We start from the raw sequence: 22241 nt of genomic DNA on the forward strand, positions 1-22241 counted from the left end.
TGCACCGTGCCTTGAACCCTGGCACTCCTACAACCTCCTAGCGCCACTGCTGCTGGACCAAGCTTCCCTTTTTGCCTAATTTAGCCTACTTTATTATTAAAGCCTTATTACCCAGTTCCCCTAAGAAGAAAAAAACTAATTTCTTTGCTAAAGTCTTGGATCGAACCAAGAATTTTCCCACACTTTAAATACTTCTAAATTTATTTAAAAACTAAATTCAAACACCACATTAATAATAATAATAATAATAATAATAACCATAGCAATGAAAATTTCAAATACAATAATATATAAATTTTTCCTAATAATAATAATTATAATTTCCATAAAATAGATACAGTAAAATTTTCTAATAATAATTTAATTGAAACACTAAATTAACAACAATAATTTTATAAATATATTTGTATCTAATAATTATAATGATAATAATTTTCATAAAAATTAAAATATTAGTAATAACATAAATATTTTATCAATATATATTTTTTTAAACACTAGTAATATTTAAAACTTCTCAATATTCAGGATTTCTTCTATCCAAATCCCAGACTCAAAACCCAACTCTTCTAGGCCCAATTGTTGGGGCGTTACAATGTGAGTATGGGTAAAACCATCGTAAATTATCGATAAGGGTGGGCTATGTGCGGAACCATCTTATAATTGCTAATTTGAGCGGTTGTGTGCGAATTATTGAGTGTGATGCATTGTATTGAGATTATACTCAAAAGAAATTATAGATATGTGATGAAATTGATTGGTGATATACATGTTTAAATAATATGAATGCAAAGAATGTGTGAAAGAGTAAAATTGTAATAAATCTGCTTGGGACAGCAGCAGTAACGTGATTTTGAAAAATCACCATAAATTGTGGGAGTTGAGTTAGAAGCTGAATAAATTATGTAATTAAAGATTAATGAGTTTAGTTTCTTATAAAAGAAACCATGTAAGCAAAAGAATTTCTGATAATGAGATATTTGAAGTGGCGTGGGACAGAGTCAAATGACTTCGGGGTCCCCTGTTCAGTTTTTAGAAAATCATTATAATTTGTACAAAAATGGTTATAAGATAAAATTTATATGCTTAGACTGCTTAATGAGTCTAGTTTCAAATGAAATCAACGAGAACATATTTTTAATTCTGTACAATGAGAATTTTGATTCGTATTAAAGAGTGGTCAGATTAGTCAAACAGTGAAACAGGGGTAACTTTAAGAAAAATCTGGTATTGATTGGCTAAACAAAAAATTCTGAAAATTTTATGGATAGAAGATATATGAGTCTATTTTCAGGGAAAATTAACTTCAATTGATTTGGAGTTTTGTAGCTCTAGTTATAAATAATTTAGTGGCTGTTGCTTAGGAAGACAACTTGTAGTGAATTTGTGATTATGTTGTAAACATTGATAAAACTTGTTAATGAGTTGCTTATTGTTTTCTTATGAACTTACAAAGCGTAAAGCTTACTTCCCTTTTTCTTTCCATACTCCCTAGGGTTGCCAGGTTAGCTCGGTTTGGAGGCCGTCAGAGGTATTATCACATTGTCGAGTCTACGCTACCGGCGTATGTAAATCTTAGTGTTTCGAGTCTATGGCATGTATAGGGTTGTAAAGTTGAGTATGTAATATTATGATTAAGCCAAATACTTTGGCTTGTTATTAAGATAGTTTGATTATTCATATGATTGTATGTTTTTATCTCCTGTGATGTGGTTTATAGCATGTATATTTAGAATTAGAATTGTGATTCATTGTTGAGTAAGTAAATGATACAAGACTAACATATTGGTAATTATTTAATAATGCCTCATGAATGTTTTGGGGCCTTGTAAGCACGATTAATGGATAAAACACGCGTGTATGAAAAGTTTAAAATTGATCAAAAAAATTTTATGGCCTGGTTTTATATAAATGGTTGAGTTTAAATCTGGTAGCGCCTCGAACCCTGTTCTGGCAAGGGATACGGGTGAAGGGTGTTACACATTTACTTTTTTTTAAACCTAAATTCTACTGCTAGCAGACACAAGTCAATTTAATTAAATCCTCAAATAAAAATAAAAAACTTAAAACAGCCTTATTACATAACATTTTACCCCAAATAAGATTACTTTTACTAAAATCAAAATGAAAATGTAAACAGTGGTGTGGCCATCTCTGAGTCCCTTGCAGCACCGATCTGCCTAAGGATGACCTACATAGATAAGTAGAAAAGGTGAGTTTATGAAACTCAGTGTGTAATCCCTATTATCAAAACAGTCAAACGTATAGTGTTGAATAGTTTGGGCCTAAGCCCGTATCAGTAGCAATATCAGTGTGGGCCTTAGCCCAATTCAATATAGTATCAGAGATGCATACAGAGATCTTACCCAACCATCCTCTACACTCTACTCCGTCCAGCCCTACATTCCATGTGGGGATTAAATCGACCCACCCATCCCTACACTTCGAAATAAAGTACCGGTTTCGGCACTAACAGTATTCGCAGCAGAGCTGCCAGTAATAGGCTTATATCCTTTCAGTACACTTCCTCCAAAATCATATATCTCGCCCCATGCAATGCAACAAAATATAATGTTCATACAATAAAGATGGCATACACAACAGTCATACAACATATAGGGGTATATCTGTCATTTATCTCACAGGGGTATAACAATCATAACATAAATTAGGGTTTAGGTATTCTTACCGACCCAACAATAGGTCCACAGTCATCTCATGTGACTCGTGCAACCTTAACAGTTAAACAGCAAAAATGGGCCCAAGCCTATCGTATACCCATGTGGGCCCACACGCTCGTGTGGCCCAATAAGCCCAAGTTAATGGCCTTGGCCATGTATTCAACACGGCCGGCCCAACAATCTCTACACATTCGTGCGGTTTACCCATGCGGGCCCACGAGCCTGTGGGGCCCACACAACCCATTTTGACCCATCGAGGCCAAAAAGTGGCCTAAGCCCATGAAATCACTCATGGTGGCCTCTTCGATTGAATGCTTATGTTTTGTGCATTCGACTCACCACACGAACAAGTGTATGCTCATGTTGTGTCAACTGTCGAACATTTTCGGCTTTTGCCGTTCTATACTAATAGCAGTGTGATTACAAACCTGTTATGAATCTAAAGTTAACCCGCACTCCGAACACTCTTATGCCTGAAGAACAAATAATGCGATAACTAATTAGTTACTTAACTTATATCTCGATTGGAAACTAATGGAGTTCCAAAGCAATTGTAATAACTTACCCAAAAGCTAACAATAATCGCACCATTGATCCTCAAATGGGTATGTCAATCAACTTCGACCACTACCTACACCAAAATACCACCTTCCATATTAGACTCATATTTGAAGCATAAAAACATCATAACCGTACCACTCTTACCACAACGACCAAGCAGAGTACCGATTAATGACGTAACGCACACAGAAGCACATAAAAGGATTGATCTGAAAGGTAGAGGAGATAGTTGACAAGAAGAGGGAGAGTTAGAAGATGGATAACCAAGTGAAACAAACCGAAATGAGAAGAAAGAAACTGAGACTTACCCAACAATATTCGGCCAACTGATAAACCGTAATTTATACATATTTTTACCCCATGTTTAACGCATTTTATGGATGATTTCCCATTAGAATTGGTGAATTCGATGCTCCTAATGCTTTAATTTTAGGTTTTATACTTAGGAGAGCATAGGAGAGTGAAAGGAACGAGAAACGGGCCAAAAACGGAGAAAATGGGCCAAAGTACAAAATCAACATAGCCTGGACCTCCTTACACGGGCATACCACACGGTCTGAAATAATCTCACATGGGCGTGTCCCTACTGAGCCCAAGTGGAGTCCAATTTGGAAAAGGCTAATTTTGAGGGCTCTTAGCCATTCCAAAGCCTATAAATACACCCTAGAGGAGGAAGAAAAGGGACACATAGAATAGGGGGTAAGGAATTACTCCAAGGAAGCCGATTGATTCATCTTAGAAGCCGGATTCATCATCAAGACTGAAGATCTCTCCTCAATTTCCCCTTTAGGAGTTTTGGGTTTTCTTTATGTTTTGTATTCTTTATTATTATGAGATGTTTTCTTATTTAGTTATGAACTAAATCCCCTAAATACTTAAGGGGAATGAAACCTAAGTGAATCTTGTTATTATTTTCTGAATTGTATGATAAATATTTAACTTGTTATTAATTATGTGTTCTTAATTCTTGTTTTGATATCCCAAGATATTGATTCAAGATAAGCTCTTATTCAGAGGAGGAATAGACCCTGTCTAAGAGTACATTTATCATAATTAAGCGAAGTTGATTGCGCGCCTAGACATAGGGTGACAAGATTTTGCCGAATTAGGGTGAAACCTAATAAGGGTATCCATAGATCGAGTTAATGCAACCCTAGGGTGTTAATTAGAGAAAGGTCTCAATTATTCAATCTACGGATTAGACGTTATTAGTCTTGAATAGGGATAATAACATAACTTAGGGATCTCTACGGAACAAGTTAAATGAATAAATCGTCTGATTTGGAGCCAGAATAACAAGTACAGTCTAGGTGGATTTTTTCTTAGGTATTGTCTTAATTCAATTGAATTTCCCAAAAGCAATTCCCCAATTCTTTTCTCTATGAGTTCTTAGTTTAGATAATTATTTAGTTAAAAACAAAACCTCTCTATTCCTAGGCTAGATAATAAAAAGATAGTCAATACTAGTACTTTTATTTCCTTTGGGTTCGACAATCCGGTCTTGCTAAAACCTTACTACTATTCGATAGGTACACTTTCCTACATCGCGATAATAGTTAGTTTCAAGAACGATTAATTATAAATATTTAAAACCTATCACGAAATCAACGTGATCACCAACACAAGAACACTAAAGCGGGAGACGAGAGCCGGCGTCTAACCCAACCGATCGCATCATGCTTGCTAACCAAAAGTAGAATAGAAGGATGAGTATTCGGTCAATCAAAACCAACGAGGAAGGGAGGAGGAACAAAGTCGAGAGTGCTGAGAGGAAACAACAATTGGCCAAGAAGGAAGGGAAAAGAAAATAAGACCAAATGAGAAAGAGGGAAAGGGAAACAATTAACTAAAGAGATAAAACCGTGAAACACAAAAAGGAGAAAGACCCAAATGAACAAGCACAATTCGGTCACAAGCAAGGAAGCCAAACCCTAAAAATTAGCCAAATTCGGCACCAAAGGCGTGGAAAGAAACCAAAGTCGACTTGCCCAAATGAATCCTCTAATTCGGAAAAACCTCAAACAACCCTCACACTAAACTCAATCAACCCTTTCCCACCTCAGCCGAAACTCTCATGAACAAGAGTCCAATTTCAGCACAACTTCACCCACTTTCAAAATTCCACAAAATCCTCCTAAAAACCCTCCTCCAACATCTCCTCAACCGCTCATTCAAACACTCCTCAACCAACAGAGTTTCGATCCACTACAACTACCCACACGGCAGAGCTGCAAAAATAAATACCCTTTGCATGCAGTAGGGCTCGAACTTAAGCCCCTTAGCATAGAAACACTCCATTTTCCACTAGACTAATAGGCTTTTTATGACACATCCTTCCCACATTTATTTAAGAAGCTCATCAACAGGTGACAGGGTTTACTCAAGCCAAAAACAAAAATTTTGCACAAGCCAAGGCTTGAACTCAGGACCTCTCCCACACTCCTCAGGACACCCAACCACTAAAGCGAATAGATATTTATGCAACACAATATACAAAAATAATGACCTAAATTTTTAGGACGTTACAAAAAAACTCGATGTTAAACTAATGTAGCAGAAAAACTAATTTTCAAGTCATTTTGGAAACTTAGTTGCCTTATCGATTTCGTTTTCAAAAACGGTTCCGCTGCAATGCAAGAGAAACTAGGGAACAATATCAAATTTTACCTAATCCTAATATCATGCATTATCCGGTTATTATGCTTAAGTAATCCATGTACGCAAAAATCCCAGAAAAAAAAATACCAAGCCACAGACTAGAAGTCATTAAAAATTACAAACCAAAACCAATAGAGACTGATTAATACTTATTAAAAATAATCCAAGGTCCAAGGTGATTCTTCGTATGCCAAGTTCGGTCCTAATTTCGAGGTTTACCTGAAAAGTTAAACACTATTGCGGGTGAGCCTGTGAAAAGCTCAGTGTGAGTCGAACAATTATTTAAACAAACATAAATATCGAATATAGTGAAACATATTAGCTTTAACAGAAGAACACCGAATCGTCATAGGAATTTCATATCATTACATAGCCATTATCAATATCGATGTCAAACGATGTATGAGCATAGGTCATCATTCATTCGAGTAACAATCATTGATTTCAATATCATTCAATGCAACAAAATACAATACGTAGCATAAATCAATAACATCCGAATATGTGGTGAGCATGATGCAATGCAAAAAGGTTCCTACCCATACCATTCGCTACAGACCACAAGTTCCCCAAAATCTGTCATCCAAACTCCAAAACATTATGGGCTTGAGATCGTTGAGGTTAAATCACTGATAACATTATGCAAAAAATTCTACCAATAAAAATACAGACAAGCTGCTAGTAAAAATGCTAAATCGCCATTCCTTTCGGTACTCCAGGTGTACTGCACTGATTATGAATAATTTGTACTTAATATGCTAACGGTACTCCACGAAACTCCTCCGTCAACCACAAAATCTCAACCCAATGCATATGCAGTATGTCACACAATCTCATACATAATCATATCTCAGTACTTTTACATTCATTTGACATGCTCAGCATGTCTTCAATAATCACATACTTTCAGTAAATGGAAATAGTGTTCCATCTTTCAAATTACCATTGTATTGGTATCAATCAATATCATTCAATTTCACATACTTTACGGATTTTTATTATGCATAAATAGCACCCTTTTCAGTACACAATATAACATATATCTCATGTGTTTAAATCATACATAAGCTTAATAACTCAACACATATCTCATAACTCAAATATGCAATTACAAACTCAATCAAACATTCATACTATCAAACTTGAAATTTTGCCAACATGTTAATCTTTTAAGGCTCGAAAAATACTTGGTTTGGCCACTCACAAAATCAATAATTTGTCTATTAAGCCAATCCAATCATCAAGCTAATTTATCAAATATAAAATGATATTTAACATTTTCAAACAATTTTATGATTTTAGGACCCATACCTTATTTTTCACTTCCTCGTAGCACACTAGCAAATCTTCCAATTTTCCTTAATAATTCCTTAAACGAACCTAAACCAAAATTTAGTATAAATTCAATCAATTTACCATTAAACCAGCCCCCCAAAACCCACTTATGAGTTCAAACCAATCATTGAAATTATAACTATTTTATTTTTATGAACACAAACTAGTTAGATTCCTTACACTGTATCAATGTGAACTGTACGTACAATTGTTCTTCGCCTTTACAGATGATTTGGGGCATTTGGGTCAACACCTAATTCAATAATATACTAGAAAACCAGTAGCTAATTAATGATTAAATTCCTTCGTTTAATCAATATATAACCTTTACCCAATAACTATGTCAAAATAACAAACTAGTTATCCTTAATTGCACTTACGCTTCATGATTTGTGGGATTCGATTGGCTAATTGATCAAGAACGTCTCTTCCTAATTAAAAAGTTATTAAAGTCTGATTATGAGGGTTTAAGAACACAATTTCATGATGGAAATATATGGGCAAGACCCAAGAAACAAAATAGCCCCCTTTTTTACGCGTACTCACCACCACCCATTGTGGGCAAATTGGGGTTGAATTTTAAAATGGTTTGAGATCTAATTAAAATATATAAAAACATACATTTGAAACCATTTAAAATCCACCAAATTCCAGATCTAGAATTTTTTTTAATTGACAAGAGTAATCAAGAAATTGAAGAGAAAAGAGATCTTACCCAAGCTAGTTGAGAGAAACAACAATGACACTTTCTTGGAAATGTTTGGGATCGATCTTGGGGTTTAAGATTCCAGATTTGGGGCTGATTTAGATGAGGATAAATTTCAAAAATAGAGTAAATGAGATGGTGCACAATCTAGATGTAAAAATAAGAAGAAATATATGGTAAATGGGTCGTGTAGGCGACGATAAAATGGGAGAAAAAAAGAAAATTGAAGAGAAAAGAGGAGAGAAAGAGGGTGAATAGTTAGGGTAGGGAAAAATTTAATTAAAGGCTAAAAAATACAATAAAAAGTTGTATTTATACTTAGGGTTCAAGAGTATGTATGACACATATTAAAAAAAAGATTTTGCAAAATTCATTATTTTGCAAGGGAAAGGATTCGAACTTGGGACCTCATTTACTTTCCATGCTTTCTCATATTTCTTTTAACCATAAGGCTTCTTCCTCATTCTTGAAATAATTTTGCAATATTTATTTTAAAAATAAGGCATGTCAAATACTACGGTTAAAGGCAAAATTTTCAAAATAATAAAAATGGTGAGAGAGAAGAGATTTGAACTTAGGTTTCAAGGAACGTTTCTATAATAACCCGTTTATCAGTGGTGTCGTAAATAGTGGTTTCGGAGCCACAAATTCGACGAGTAAGTTTGTAAATGTTATTATTTAATATTTACAAGTCAAATATGGTATTATAATAAATTTCAAATTTGCAATTTATGCTATTTGAATGAATAATTAGGTTTAAATGGCATGACTCTAAAGTCAAGTGGTTTTAGAAAATGAGGTATCGGGACCTAGTTTCTGTAAATTGAGCTGTAAATATTTTATTAAATATTTACGGTGTGTTATTAAAGTTGTATTAAATTTCGTTAAGAAATTTTGATGTTTAAATGTTTAATTAAATGAAAAGGACTAAATCGTAAAAAAATATAAAGCTGAGTTTTATTAGTTAAAGGGGTTAAATGGCTATGGAAATGAAACTAAATAGACTTGGATGGTAAAAATACCATTTATGGTTAATATGAAATTACGATAGTTTTAATGGTTAAAATGGTAAATGACCAATTAAACTTAAATTAAATAAAACAAAGTCTTTATCATCTTCTTAAAAGTTCTTCACCACTGAATTTAAAGGAGGAAGAAGCCATTTTTTATGCTTTGAGGTTTCGACAAGTTCAAATGCTTGCAAAGTATGTGATTTCGATCGCATTTTTAATGATTTTTATGTTTTTGTTATCATATTAGCTTAATCTAGCTAACTCGAGGTCAATTTGTTAAAATTTCAAATGTTATGGAATGTGCCATTGATGAAATTGAGATGCTTTTGAAAGTTTATGGTAGAAGCTTAAGCTTGGTTGCTAGATAGGGCTATTTTGTAAAGTAATTTTTGGTAATTTTAATGTTTAGTGACTAAAATGTGAAATTAGTAAAAGTACAAGAACTTGCTATAAAATAACAGTAAATATGGGCTGTAATAGGGTTCCAAACAATTCAGCTAAACTTTAAATTGAATAAAAATGGTTAATTTGCATGTTTTGGGCTTAGGGACTAAATTGTATAAAAGTAAAATGTTGGGGACAATTTTGTAAAAATATCAAAAAAGACTTAATTGCATAAAATGACTGATTTTCCTATTAGAAGTATTGAATTGAATGGAATTATTATTTTAGATCAAGAACAAGTGATAAATCGAGGAAAAGAGAATTTCCAAATAGCCCCTGTGCTTAGTCATTGCTACAATTTGGTCAGGTAAATTCATATGAATGGTTATCATGTTTATGTTATTTAAATTGAATTTTATTATATTATTTATAATATAAATGGTTCAGAATATATATACGTATCAATGCTATGATTAATTGAAGGATATCGAGTCCCAGTTGAACCTTAGGAATTCTTAGGATACAAATGACATGTCATTAGCGATTTCATGTTTCGGGTGTTGGTCTTGAATGTCCTACCGATGGCTGAGGTCCAAAATTTGTTGTGGATTCTCCAAAGCTTATGTGAGCAGCATATCGTATCTTACATTCCGACCCGCAGCTCGTGTGAGCATGCCTATTTCATAGCTCGTATGAGCTTTGATGTAAAGGAAAGGTTACGATTATATGTAAAGACACTTTGTGTGCACTTTCCTGAGTATCAGATGTAATTTTAGATGGTTCAACGAGTAAGAAAGGGAATGGAATGGTAAGTGACTTAATAGAAAAGTTCATGACTTTATGAAAGGTTTGACATGTATGTAATGTATCTTATGAAATCTATTTATGTCATAAATAAGTCTGTATGATTTGTTGATGGTCACTAAACTAACTATAAATACGATAAAGGCAAGAGCACTTATCGAACAATAGTATAGCTATGGTGAGTAGGGAATATCATATCCACAAGGACTAAAAGTACTAGTAATTACTGTTTTCTTATTATCTAGCCGACAAATTAGGGCCATGTGTTTTAATCTAAAATTACTAGACTAATTTATCTAAGAACGAAACAGAGAATAACTCAAGGAAATAATGAAATAATAACCAATGAGATAAACAATACCCACGAAAGAATCCACCAAGACTTCACTTTTTATTATGAATTTGAATTAAACGATTTATTCACTTGTGCCTTTGTAACACCCCGAACCCGAGGCCGTCGCCGGGGTCGAACACGAGATGTTAACAGACTTCAAACCACTAAAAAAAAAATTTCCCGGACAAGCTGCCAATCTGCGTATTAGTCGCTTTAAAAATCATATCTTGAGTTCTGAAACTCGAAATCTAGTTCCGTAAATTTTCCCTGAAACTAGACTCATATTCCCATCTACATATTTTTTTCTAGAATTTTTGGTCGGGCCAATTAGTACAGTTTATTAGTCAAAGTCTCCCATGTTACAGGGATCGACTACACTGACCTTTGCGCATTACGACTTGGATATCTCCCTGCACAGAGCTTCAATACTGATGCCGTTTGTTTCTATAGAAACTAGACTCAGAGAGGAATCTATACATATATGGCATGACTCCTAATTATCTCTGGTTAATTTATAATGAATTTCCAAAGTCGGAACAGGGAATCCAGAAACCGTTCTGGCCCTGTCTCACTAGAACCTGAATATCTCTTAACATACTGTCCATATGATCGTTTCGTTACTTTCCTATGAAAATAGATTCATCAAGGTTCGTTTACATAATTTATTCACTATTTAATTCCAATCCTACTATTTTTAGTGATTTTTCCAAATCTACATCACTGCTGCTGCCAGCATCTGCCTTTAAGATAGACTTTACCTATTTCATAGTTTCCATGATTCAACTAGCCCTTTTAGCATAAATAGCACAAATTATGATAGCGATTAACCATTCCATACCAAATGATTGTAACATTATGCTCAAACATATATAAGCCATTTTCGCATGGCTATACACATTAACCAAAATATTCTTCCGCCACTAGTCTATTTTATACATGCCATAAGACAATCCGAAACATAGCAGTACCAAACAGTGGATAGTGATAGTGTGACTAGTTGCTGACGATCCCCGAGCCTGTAGCTTCGCAATGAGATCTATAAAACAGAGGAAACAGAGTAAACGGAGTAAGCATTACAATGCTTAGTAAGTTTTAAGCAGTGTCAACAGATAACAATCAAATTATAACATAGTTGTTCGTATTTTTATTTCACTCTTCCTTCGGGCATACCATCCCTTTACCGAATCTGCACATCTCATCATATACAATAGGCAGATAAACTTTCACATTAAAGTGAGCTCATGTGACATAGATACGTCGTATGATTTCACATCACCTCTCACACTGATCCGATGTCACATAATCATAGGAATAGTCTCATAGATTGCTCTCGTATGCATCACATAACTACCTTATGATTTAGTGCAAATCAAGCTCGCACATAAACTTGGAGTACATACCTGTTTAACCTTTCGCATTGAATATATTTATAAGCAATTCTTATTACGAAGTCTTACCCGGACATAATCTTCACACGAAGTTATCGGGTCTTACCCGGACAAAATCCCCACACGTAGTCATCGGGTCTTTAGAGCTCGGATATAGTACGAGCACGAAGCTTAAGGCCATTAATCAGTGATGATATTCTCGCATAAAGCCTGCGGGGTTTTAACCCGGATATAGTACTGACACAATTGCCCTTCGGGACTTATCACATTTATACACTTTCACATCCATCACGTTGGCCACTCGGCCCTGTCACATATATATACACTTCCACATTCATCACATCGGTCATTAGGCCTTATCACATATATACACTTTCACATTCATCACATCGGCCATTAGGCCTTATCACATATATACACTTTCACATTCATCACATCGGCCATTAGGCCTTATCACATATATATACACTTTCACATTCATCACATCGGCCATTAGGCCCTATCACATATATATACACTTTCACATTCATCACATCGGCCATTAGGCCCTATCACGTATATACACTTTCACATTCATCACATCGGCCATTCGGCCCTATCACGTATATACACTTTCACATTCATCACATCGGCCATTCGGCCTTATCACATATATACACTTTCACATTCATCACATCGGCCATTAGGCCCTATCATGTATATACACTTTCACATTCATCACATCGGCCATTCGGCCCTATCACGTATATACACTTTCACATTCATCACATCGGCCATTAGGCCTTATCTCATATATACACTTTCACATTCATCACATCGGCCATTAGGCCTTACTATCATTTCATATTCGAATACTCATAAACTTACAATATCACGATTTAGAATTCAAGTATGGGTTTAATCAATAGCTTATGAGCAACTAAAACAAGTTTATCAATGTTCACAACATAATCTCAAATTCAGCACAAGCTGTTTTTCCTGAGCAATAGTCACTAAATTATTTATAACTGGAGCTACAAAACTCCAAATCACTTTCCGTTAATTTTTCCTGAATATAGACTCGTATATCTTCCATCCATAAAATTTCCAGAATTTTATGTTTGGCCAATCAATACCAGATTTTTCTTAAAGTTTCCCCTGTTTCACTGTTTGACTAATCTGACCACTCTTCGCTACGAATCAAATTTCTCATTTTACTGAATTCAAAATGTGTTGTATTTGATTTCATTTGAAACTAGACTCATTAAGCTTTAATTTCATGTCTCATTCAGCCTCTAATTCAAATCCATAAATTTATGGTGATTTTCTAAAGTCACGTTACTGCTGCTGTCCTGAGCAGGTTTATCACAATTTTACTCTTCTGACATATCCTTTTAGCGCTTCATAATATCATATCCATTTGGCAACATATCATATCAATAACTTACCCATACTTCATAATAGCCATTAGGCTATATGCATAAAAATTTACAATAGAGTTATGATTCTTTTAATATGTGCTTGACATATCATACTCAATCACATTATAGGCTTTAATACTTAAAACTTACCTCGGATATTTTGAATAGTTGCGGATAGACTACTCGATTGCTTTTTCTTTTCTTTCCCTTTATCTGACTTTGACCCTCTTAGCCCTTGAGCTTGATTCAAACAAATAGATCTTATTCAATAACTTATCAAATTAGCTATTCGATTAAATACATGTATATTATACAATTAAGTGCGAATGATTTTATTAACTAGTTATTCAAGCATTATACACATGCTCTACTCATGCCCCATCGAACATAATACTAGCTTAATACCTTGCATATTAGGGTTTCATAGACATCATTTGGTTTCACATAATACACATATTGTCCCAAATCGACACAAGAGTCAAACGCATCACTCAAAATGCCGAACTCCAATTAAATCTACCATTATAGCATTATCGTATTTATGTACTTGGTAAGTTGGGTTTGAACACGTTTGGCACTAGGTGTCCAACCAAATATTCCTTGAACACTAAACTCAATTTATAATCTTTCCTAAGTAAAACATTTAACACCGACTAGACATGTTTACTAGCCTAGGCTGAATATTATTTTAGATCATTCGAGAAATCATTTCTCAACTCAACTAAATTTTAACTTACTCTAATACCGAATGCTACTCAAGCTTTAAGCTCATGTCCTTTCATTATTAAGCAAATGTTATAACATAACTAACATCCCTTTTTCAATTTGAACATCAACACATAAAGAAATTAAACACAAAGATTCATAGCCGAAACCTATACATAACATCATTCAAGGTTTAATCCCCTAAATTCATGCACAAAGCCGAACCTATTGAGAGATGTATATAAAACAATATCTAGTTAGTACATTCAAGCACCTACGGCATTCCCTTCAATTTAATACTAAGACAAACCAAAAGATTTATTCATGTAAATTCAAAAATTTCAAGTTCATCTCTTTCACATATAAATACCAAAAAATTAAGTATTTACTAGCTTAAACTCTATTAAACCTTAAAACATCAATCTATCCCCTACCAATTTCCCCCATGGCCAAATGCTCAAGACACCATGAAACTAAAAATTTTGTCATGGGCTATGTAATGAACTTAATACCTAACTCAAAATATGCTAAAAAAAATCCATAAGCTAACATGAATTTCTCACCTTATTCATGACTTAGAATTGCCGAATGGGTGCTCCCTCTCTCCCTCTTAGAATCGGCCAAGAAGAAACAAGAATAAAGACTTGTTTCTTTCACCCCTTTCCTTCTTTTTCTTTACTTTATTTCTAACCTTTTATTTTATTCCATCCTCCATACTAATATGGCACCTAGTTAATTAAAGTTAATATAAAATTCACACTTGATTATACAATTTGTAGCATGGCCGGCAACTACCTATAGTTTGGCTAATTTGACATGCAAGGACAAGAACTTTCCCACATATACTAATAGGCCACTTTAGCACTTGCCTAGCATATTTCTAAGTTGTCTCACATAAGTCCCTACTAATAATTTTCACATACACTGACCAAATTGAAGTATGAAACTATCACACAAGCATTTACTCACATCATAAACACAGAATATAACATTTAATTATTTATAAGACTCGGTTTCGTGGTCCCGAAACCACTTTCCGACTAGGGTCACTTTAGGGATGTCACAGTCTTGATCCGTAGAAATCCTTAAATTATGTTAATATCTCTTTCGAGAGTAAGAACAACTGACTCTAAGTTTATTAATTAAAATCTCTTTCTAATTAAAACCCCCATCGTTGCATTAACTCGATCTATGGATTCCATTATTAGATTTAACTCTAATCCAGTAGATTTATGTCATCCTATTTCTAGGACTGCATGCAACTCCACTCAATTATGCTAGATCTACTCTTAAATAGGGACTTTGCTCCACTGATATAAGCATATTAAACATGAATTAATATATCAAAAATATTAAAACAAGAAATAAGCATACATAATTGAGAACAAGAATTAAGTATTTATCTCATAAAAACAAAAATTGAATAAGAGGATTCATCATAGGTTTCATCCGCTCTGGATATCTAGGAAATTTAGTTCATAATCCTAAGTAGAAACATCTTAAAGTCAGAATAACCACAATACATAAAAAATTTAATAAGACTTCGAAAGAAATTAAAAGGAGATCTTCGATCTTGATGGAGATTTGCTTCTGAGTTAATTTCGATGTGTTCTTCGAGTGTTTTCTTCGATCTACTCTGATTGCCCCCTTCTCTATTCTTTTAATTGGTGTTTATAGTCTTTAGAATGTTCAGAAAGCCTAAAAATTGGGTTTTTTTCACGTATTTGGGAAGCAGAGTTTGAAATCAACACGGGCTGGCACATGGGCGTATGGCCAGCCCGTGTGGATTAATAATAGCTCTTTTTGTCTGATTTTGGCTCGTTTTTCACTCCTTTTAGTCCCAAATGCTCTCCTAAGTATAGAAACACGAATTTAAAGTATTAAGAGCATCAAATTCACTACTTACATAATTAATCATCCAAAAACACATTAAGAATGGGATTAAAATATGTTACTTTTATAGCTTATTAAATATCCCCACACTTAAGTGTTTGCTTGTCCTCAAGCAAAATCCTCAACTCTTATTAAAATTAATCTTTCTCTACTTCTAATTCTCATCAATAATGTCTCAATATAATTCACAAATAGTCATGTATTGGCAATTCAACTAAAAGAGCACTAAAGAATCAAACAATCTAAGTCACAAATTTTTAAAGTACAAAAACATAGGTAATTCCCCTTGATCTAAGTAATTACCTTTAATTCAAAATTGACATGAATCAACATCCTCACTAAAGATTCACTCAAATCACTCAAAGTGTTTAAGGTTCAAGAATAAGCACTCAATAGTCAAATAAGAAAAGTCATTACCATAAGCTTGCATGAAAATCAAATCTTCACCACTATAAAATGATATGATACACAAATCAAAAGGTCTTTAAGAGGTTGTAGTGGGGCTTAGATTAAGGGTGTGGAGAAAGGCTGAAAAAGTTGGTTAAAATCAGAATCGAATTGGTAAATTACCAAATTCGAAAAATAAACAAATGCTGAATTAAGAACTATTCAAGAATAAAAAAATGATCTTCTTCTCAAAATATGAATTTAACTGTTCAAGCTCAATCAATAAGACTAATTAATAATCAATATTTTTTTTTGATATATATATTTTTTTGATATTTTTTTAAAGGAAAAAAAATAATTCAACAAATCAAACAAAAGAGTATGGTTAAGCAACTAACCAAATCAAATCTCGACAGAAAGGGAGTTAATAAAACAGGAAAAAGTCTCAACGAAAAATTGAGTTAAGGGTTAACATTAATGGGAAAATCAAGAAATAGTGTGTTAGGCTCAACGGGGTTCAGTAAGGGTTAATTACGAAGGTAGGCTTTTATGGGATAAGTGGGTTAAAACCTAAGTACCTTTATCATCTCAGTCTTTAAATCAAAGATGTGGTCTCAACCTGTATAATCAAAACAAGTGCTAGAATAAAAGATCAAATTGACACGCTCATAACCAATAATAAAATGAGCAAGATAAATGTATGCTCTAAAGGTTCAAAATCTCACAAAAATTCATGGTGTTTGATGTGAAACTTGCAAATTTAAAACTTCAAGATAATACTTCAATTTAGGGAAACAACCTAAAAATTTTTAATTTCTGAAAAATAATTTATCATGCTTGATTCTCTCATGTCTTTAGGTTTAAATCAACCAATACACAATTATTGACAAATTAATCTAAAACACATCAACAAAAATTCCAAATCGACAAAAATTCATTCTAATGGAAATATGAGAAAATTACTGAAGTAGAAGACATAAGTAAGAGATTTACTAATAATTATATAAAAAACCTCCCCACACTTAAGATGTATATTATCCTCAATGTACAAACAGATATAATCGTAGTATAAGCAAAATATCATAAAGGAGGGAGAAAACCGAAACTGCCCTAAATATTGGATAAAATTGCCAAAATGGTGAAAAACAGAATTGTAGACAAATCTAGATGTAGTGCATGATTCCGAGCAAACTAATAAGAAAATAAACACAAATAGTGAAGATGATTAAGAGGTTACTAACTCGATTAGAAGCAACCATAAAATAAAAAATATAGTTCAAAAGAGAAGAATGAAATAAGTCTAAGAAAAATAACAATAAAAACAACTAAAAATAAAAATAAACATTAACATAAAATAAAAGAAAAAGAAAAAGAAAACAAATAAAATTAATGGTCCTCATCATCAAAAGCATCAGTGTCGTGAGTCGTCAGCGCTGAAGAGGAGATATAGAGATGCTGATAATTTTGCTGTAATGTCATGTTAATACTGTCAAACCTTTGAAAGTTGTGCTGCTCGAAGCGAGTGAACCGCTCAAAGAGGTCCTCTAAGTAGCAGAAGGAATAGGACGGTGACTCGAAGGTGGAGGATGAGGTGGATCCTTGTGATGGAAAGGGACATCATCAGTGAAGTCCTTAGGCTCATCCTGAAGGTCAGAACTAGATAATCGATACTAAGGAGGATACACTTCATGAAGTCACTCGATAATACTTATATGGGTCATGCTCGATATTCCTTGTAGGGATATTTGGCCAGCAAGTGTAAGCGAGGATGACTACTCCGGTGTGTCGAAGAGACCGAAGTGATGAGCGAGTCGAGTCAAATAAGGGCCTAAACAAATAAGACCCTTCCTGTTGTAGTCTGTCTGATGGCGAAAGGCGAGATTGATGAAGTAGGCTAAATAAAAAATTTGCCTTGTGGCCATGCTTCAGAGAAAATATGCATCGGTGGTACTGACGACTCCAGTTCTCTCTCTCCTACCGATCAAAGTGTGACCCAAAAGGGCATGAATATACTGTGAAGACACAGAGAGAGAAGTCACCTTCGAGGACTTGTGTCATACGGTGCCATACTCACCGTAAGGTCTATCCAACAAAGAGATGGAAAGTAGTAGATGTGCTGATGTAGGCGGAGGAAGTTCTCGGACTCATGAACTCTTTAGTGTATAGTCCCAAAGCAGTGCGAACTCAGGGACATTGATATGGCTCACCAAGCCACTGAGTCTAAAAGTGATGGTACCCGGCTCCTCATGGGTGATCATGATATGCTGTAGAGTAAATGTCAAACAGAACTCCAAAGTTAGCTTCATGTATTTGAGCTCGATAATGGAGAAAAACCGAACATGATCAGCTAACTAGACATTCTCCAATGTGACCCAATCAATACATCACCTAAACTAAATTGTCGAAGTCAAAGAAGCTGATATAAATCCTCCTAAGGACCAGCCGAAAATCAGGTATAGGGGTGGCAGGCCTCAGCAGAAGGGCCCAAGGAGGTTTTTGCGCCCAAAATCATCTGCTTTTTCAAAGCGAGAATGACAACCTTAGACTTGCTGTGAGTGTTTATCATGGTGTGCCTGAAAAATAAAAGATTCAGTAATAAATAAAGCATCAAAAAATACGCAGACAGCTGGCCGAAAAAGCAAAATCCAAGTAGTCAAAATAGAAATCTATTCCTAAAACAGTATGAATGAATACCTAATCATGCAAAAACCAGATATTTAAGCTATAATGAATCAAACTAGAATTAATGGAAACAATAATGAATGAATAATAAATAAAATAACTAAATTAGAACCTAACAGACAAATAATGGTATACTTAGAATAAGAATAGGAACAAATAATAATAAAAATAATATGAATAATAAGAAAATATATATTAACCTAAACTGATTGTACCTACTAATATTAAAGGTGATAATAATAATAACAAAACCAATATAATTAAATGTAACAGGAAGCATAATAGTAAAACAAGATTTAAAATAAAAAGAAGAATCAAACTAGAAAAAATGAATGAGTTAAAAAAAAGTTAAGACTAATAAAACTAAAACAAAGAATTAAAATTAATAATAATAAATCAAAGTAATAAAATGAAAATAAATAAAATAAAATAAAAAATAAGAACATTAAATAAATAAAATAAAGAAAAGGGTAAAAGGGGAAACTGACGGAAGACGGTGGTGGATTGGGACCGGAGGTTCACGTGGCGTTGAGGGGGTGGTGGATGATGCGAGGGAGAAGGGCGTGGTGTAAGGGAGAAGAGAGTGGCTAATCTGGGGAAGGAGTGTGCGTGGTTCGGTGAGGAATAGGGGAAGGAAAGGGAGAAGGGTGTGGGGTGGGATGAGGCTGGTGGGGCATATACTTAGGGATCGGGTCGTGGAGGAAAGGCTCATTCGGTGAAGGGTTGTGAGGGTGTAGGGGCACAACAGGGTGAGGGAAAGAATGTAAGGAGGAAGGTTCGATGAGAAGACTTGGTGGCGATGGGAGAAGGAGCAACACTGGTGATCGAAAAGAGGGCGGTCATGGGTGAACGACAGCTAAGGTTTGTAGGGGGATTTGGAGAAGATGAAAGTAAAAGAAAGAATTTAGGGTTTGAGGGTTAAATGGGAAACACGATCATGTTAGGGCCCATGTTGGGCCATACGCTTGTGTGGTACCTTTTCAGATTATGTGCGATAAAAAATACAAACCTAGTCTTTACATGGCCTCGGACGCGCCCATGTGTCCAGGCCTTGTGTGTGTTCCTTCGCTTGTCCCACACCCATGTAAGAACCCAAATGCCAGTGTAAATTGGTCGTGTCTCGTACATAGCCATGTCTCTTGCCCGTGTAACTCACTGGCCTCAAATAAAATCAAAAAATTAGCTCCAGGATCCACACGGCCAAGGAAACGCCCGTGTGTCCAGGCCGTGTGACGCACTATCGATTGCATCATTTTACACATGGCATGGGACACGCCCGTGTGCCAAGGCCATGTGGGTAAAGAAAAACATACATTTTTTTAAAATTTTAAATAAACATACAATGGATTTAAAGGAATTAGCAAAAGTTAAACATTCGAGTTGCCTCCCAAGAAGCGCTTATTTAAAGTCTAAGCTCAACTTATCTTATGTATGGCTATGGTGCTTCTTGGAGACGAAGCTTCTCTCTATTATTTCTAAAATCGTCACCACTATAAAATTTAAGTTGATGTCTGTTTACCTTGAATGTGCCATATGCCAGATGTGTTACTTGTGTTGTACCGTACGGGAAAACGGTTTGTACCATGAATGGACCTGGCCATTTTGATTTCAACTTTTTGGGAAATAATTTGAGCTTTGAATTGTATAAAGGCATGATCCCCAACTGTGAATTGTTTGAGCTACTTCAAACGAGCGTCGTGGCATTGCTTTTTCGCTTCTTTATATAGGCTCAAATTCTCTTAAGCATTAGCTTACCACTCGTCTAACTTATTTAGCTACATCAATCTCTTCTCACCTGCAAGTTTAAGATCGTAGGTTAGAAATTTTATTGCCCAGAATGTTTTATTGTCTCGATTTCAAGCAGTAAATGACAACTCTTTCCATATACAAGTCTATATGGAGATGTTCCTATAGGTGTTTTATACGCAGTCCTACAAGCCCATAAAGCATCATCTACTTTTATTGCCTAATCCTTTCTATTTGACTCCTCAGTTTTTCTAAGATGCGTTTGAGTTCTCGATTCACAACTTCAACTTGCCCACTAGTTTGAGGATGATAAGGGGTAGTTGTTCTATGATGCACCCCCTACTTCTTAAGGACCTTATCAAATTGAGCATTACAAAAATATGTACCTAATGACTAATAATCGCTCTAGGCATTCCAAATCGAGAAAAGAGCTTCTTAAGAAATCAAACTACCACTCTTGCATCATTAGTAGGTAAAGCTTGAGCTTCTACCTATTTTGACATATAATCAACTACAATTAAAATATATTTATCACCAAAAGGGCTAGGAAAATGACCCATGAAATCAATACCCCAGATGTCAATAATTTCACATGAAAGCATATGAGTTTGAGGCATTTCATCACATTTAGAAATATTACCTATTCTTTGGCATCTATCACAAGAAGCAACATACCTATTAGCATCCTTGAATAGTGTGGGCTAATAAAAACCTGATTCATGTGTTTTATGTGCTGTCCTAATTCCACTGTACTGTTTTCTTGTCGGTCTTGAATAGCAATGTTCCAAGATTTTATTCGCTTTTGATTTTGTAACACACCTTCAAATTACTTGATTTTCACATACTCGAAAAGGAAAATGTCCTCCCAAAAATAATTTTTCATATTGGAAAAAAATTGCTTCTTTTGATAATGTGTCAACCCTTTTCATAGGATGTTAACGACCAATTGATTCGCGATATCCGCAAACCAAAAGACTTCAGAATCGGTTATAACCAAGAGTTGTTCCTTAGAAAATAAGTCATTTATCTCGTTCTCATTAAGCTCCTTGAGATAGGGATTCTCTAATCATGAAAGGTGATTTGCTACAAGATTTTCAGCTCCCTTCTTATCTTGGATTTCCAAATCGAACTCCTGCAATAATAAAATCCATCTTATAAGTTGAGGTTTTGCATCCGATTTAGTTAGAAGATAATGAAGAGTGGAATGGTCAGCGTTAACAACAACTTTAGAAAATATTAAATATGGTCTAAATTATCGAATACGAAAACCATAGCTAGCAATTCTTTTTCTGTAGCAGTGTAATTTTCTTGTGCATATGTCAAAGTCTTGCTAGCATAATAGATTGGCTGAAAATGCTTGTCTTTTCGCTGCCCAATAACTGCACCTACTGCAAAATCACTTATATTTCACATTAATTCAAAGGGTAAATTCCAATCAGGTGCAACCATAATCTGGGCATTAATTAATTTTTCTTTAAGAATATTAAATACATCTAAGAATTCCTAACTAAAATTGAATGGCGCATCTTTTTCTAGCAGATTAGTTAAAGGCTTAGCTATTTTA

At 34.5% G+C, this 22241-nt stretch overlaps 1 long non-coding RNA gene across 2 annotated transcripts; it reads right to left on the reverse strand.

The window, feature by feature from the left end:
- Window positions 1-1901: 1901 nt before the first annotated feature.
- Window positions 1902-8176, reverse strand: LOC121229169 (uncharacterized). 2 transcript variants are annotated; one of them, XR_005926809.1, is made up of 8 exons: window positions 7951-8176; window positions 7416-7504; window positions 7212-7280; window positions 6050-6119; window positions 3387-3451; window positions 3247-3312; window positions 3110-3154; window positions 1902-2191 (listed from the first exon to the last, which is right to left on the reverse strand). It is a non-coding gene; the product is annotated as an uncharacterized lncRNA (long non-coding RNA). The 2 variants fall into 2 exon arrangements; XR_005926810.1 differs by lacking the exon at window positions 7416-7504.
- Between the last annotated feature and the right edge of the window lie 14065 nt (window positions 8177-22241).

Source organism: Gossypium hirsutum, chromosome A05 (genome assembly GCF_007990345.1).
Source record: "Gossypium hirsutum isolate 1008001.06 chromosome A05, Gossypium_hirsutum_v2.1, whole genome shotgun sequence".
NCBI lineage: Eukaryota > Viridiplantae > Streptophyta > Magnoliopsida > Malvales > Malvaceae > Gossypium > Gossypium hirsutum.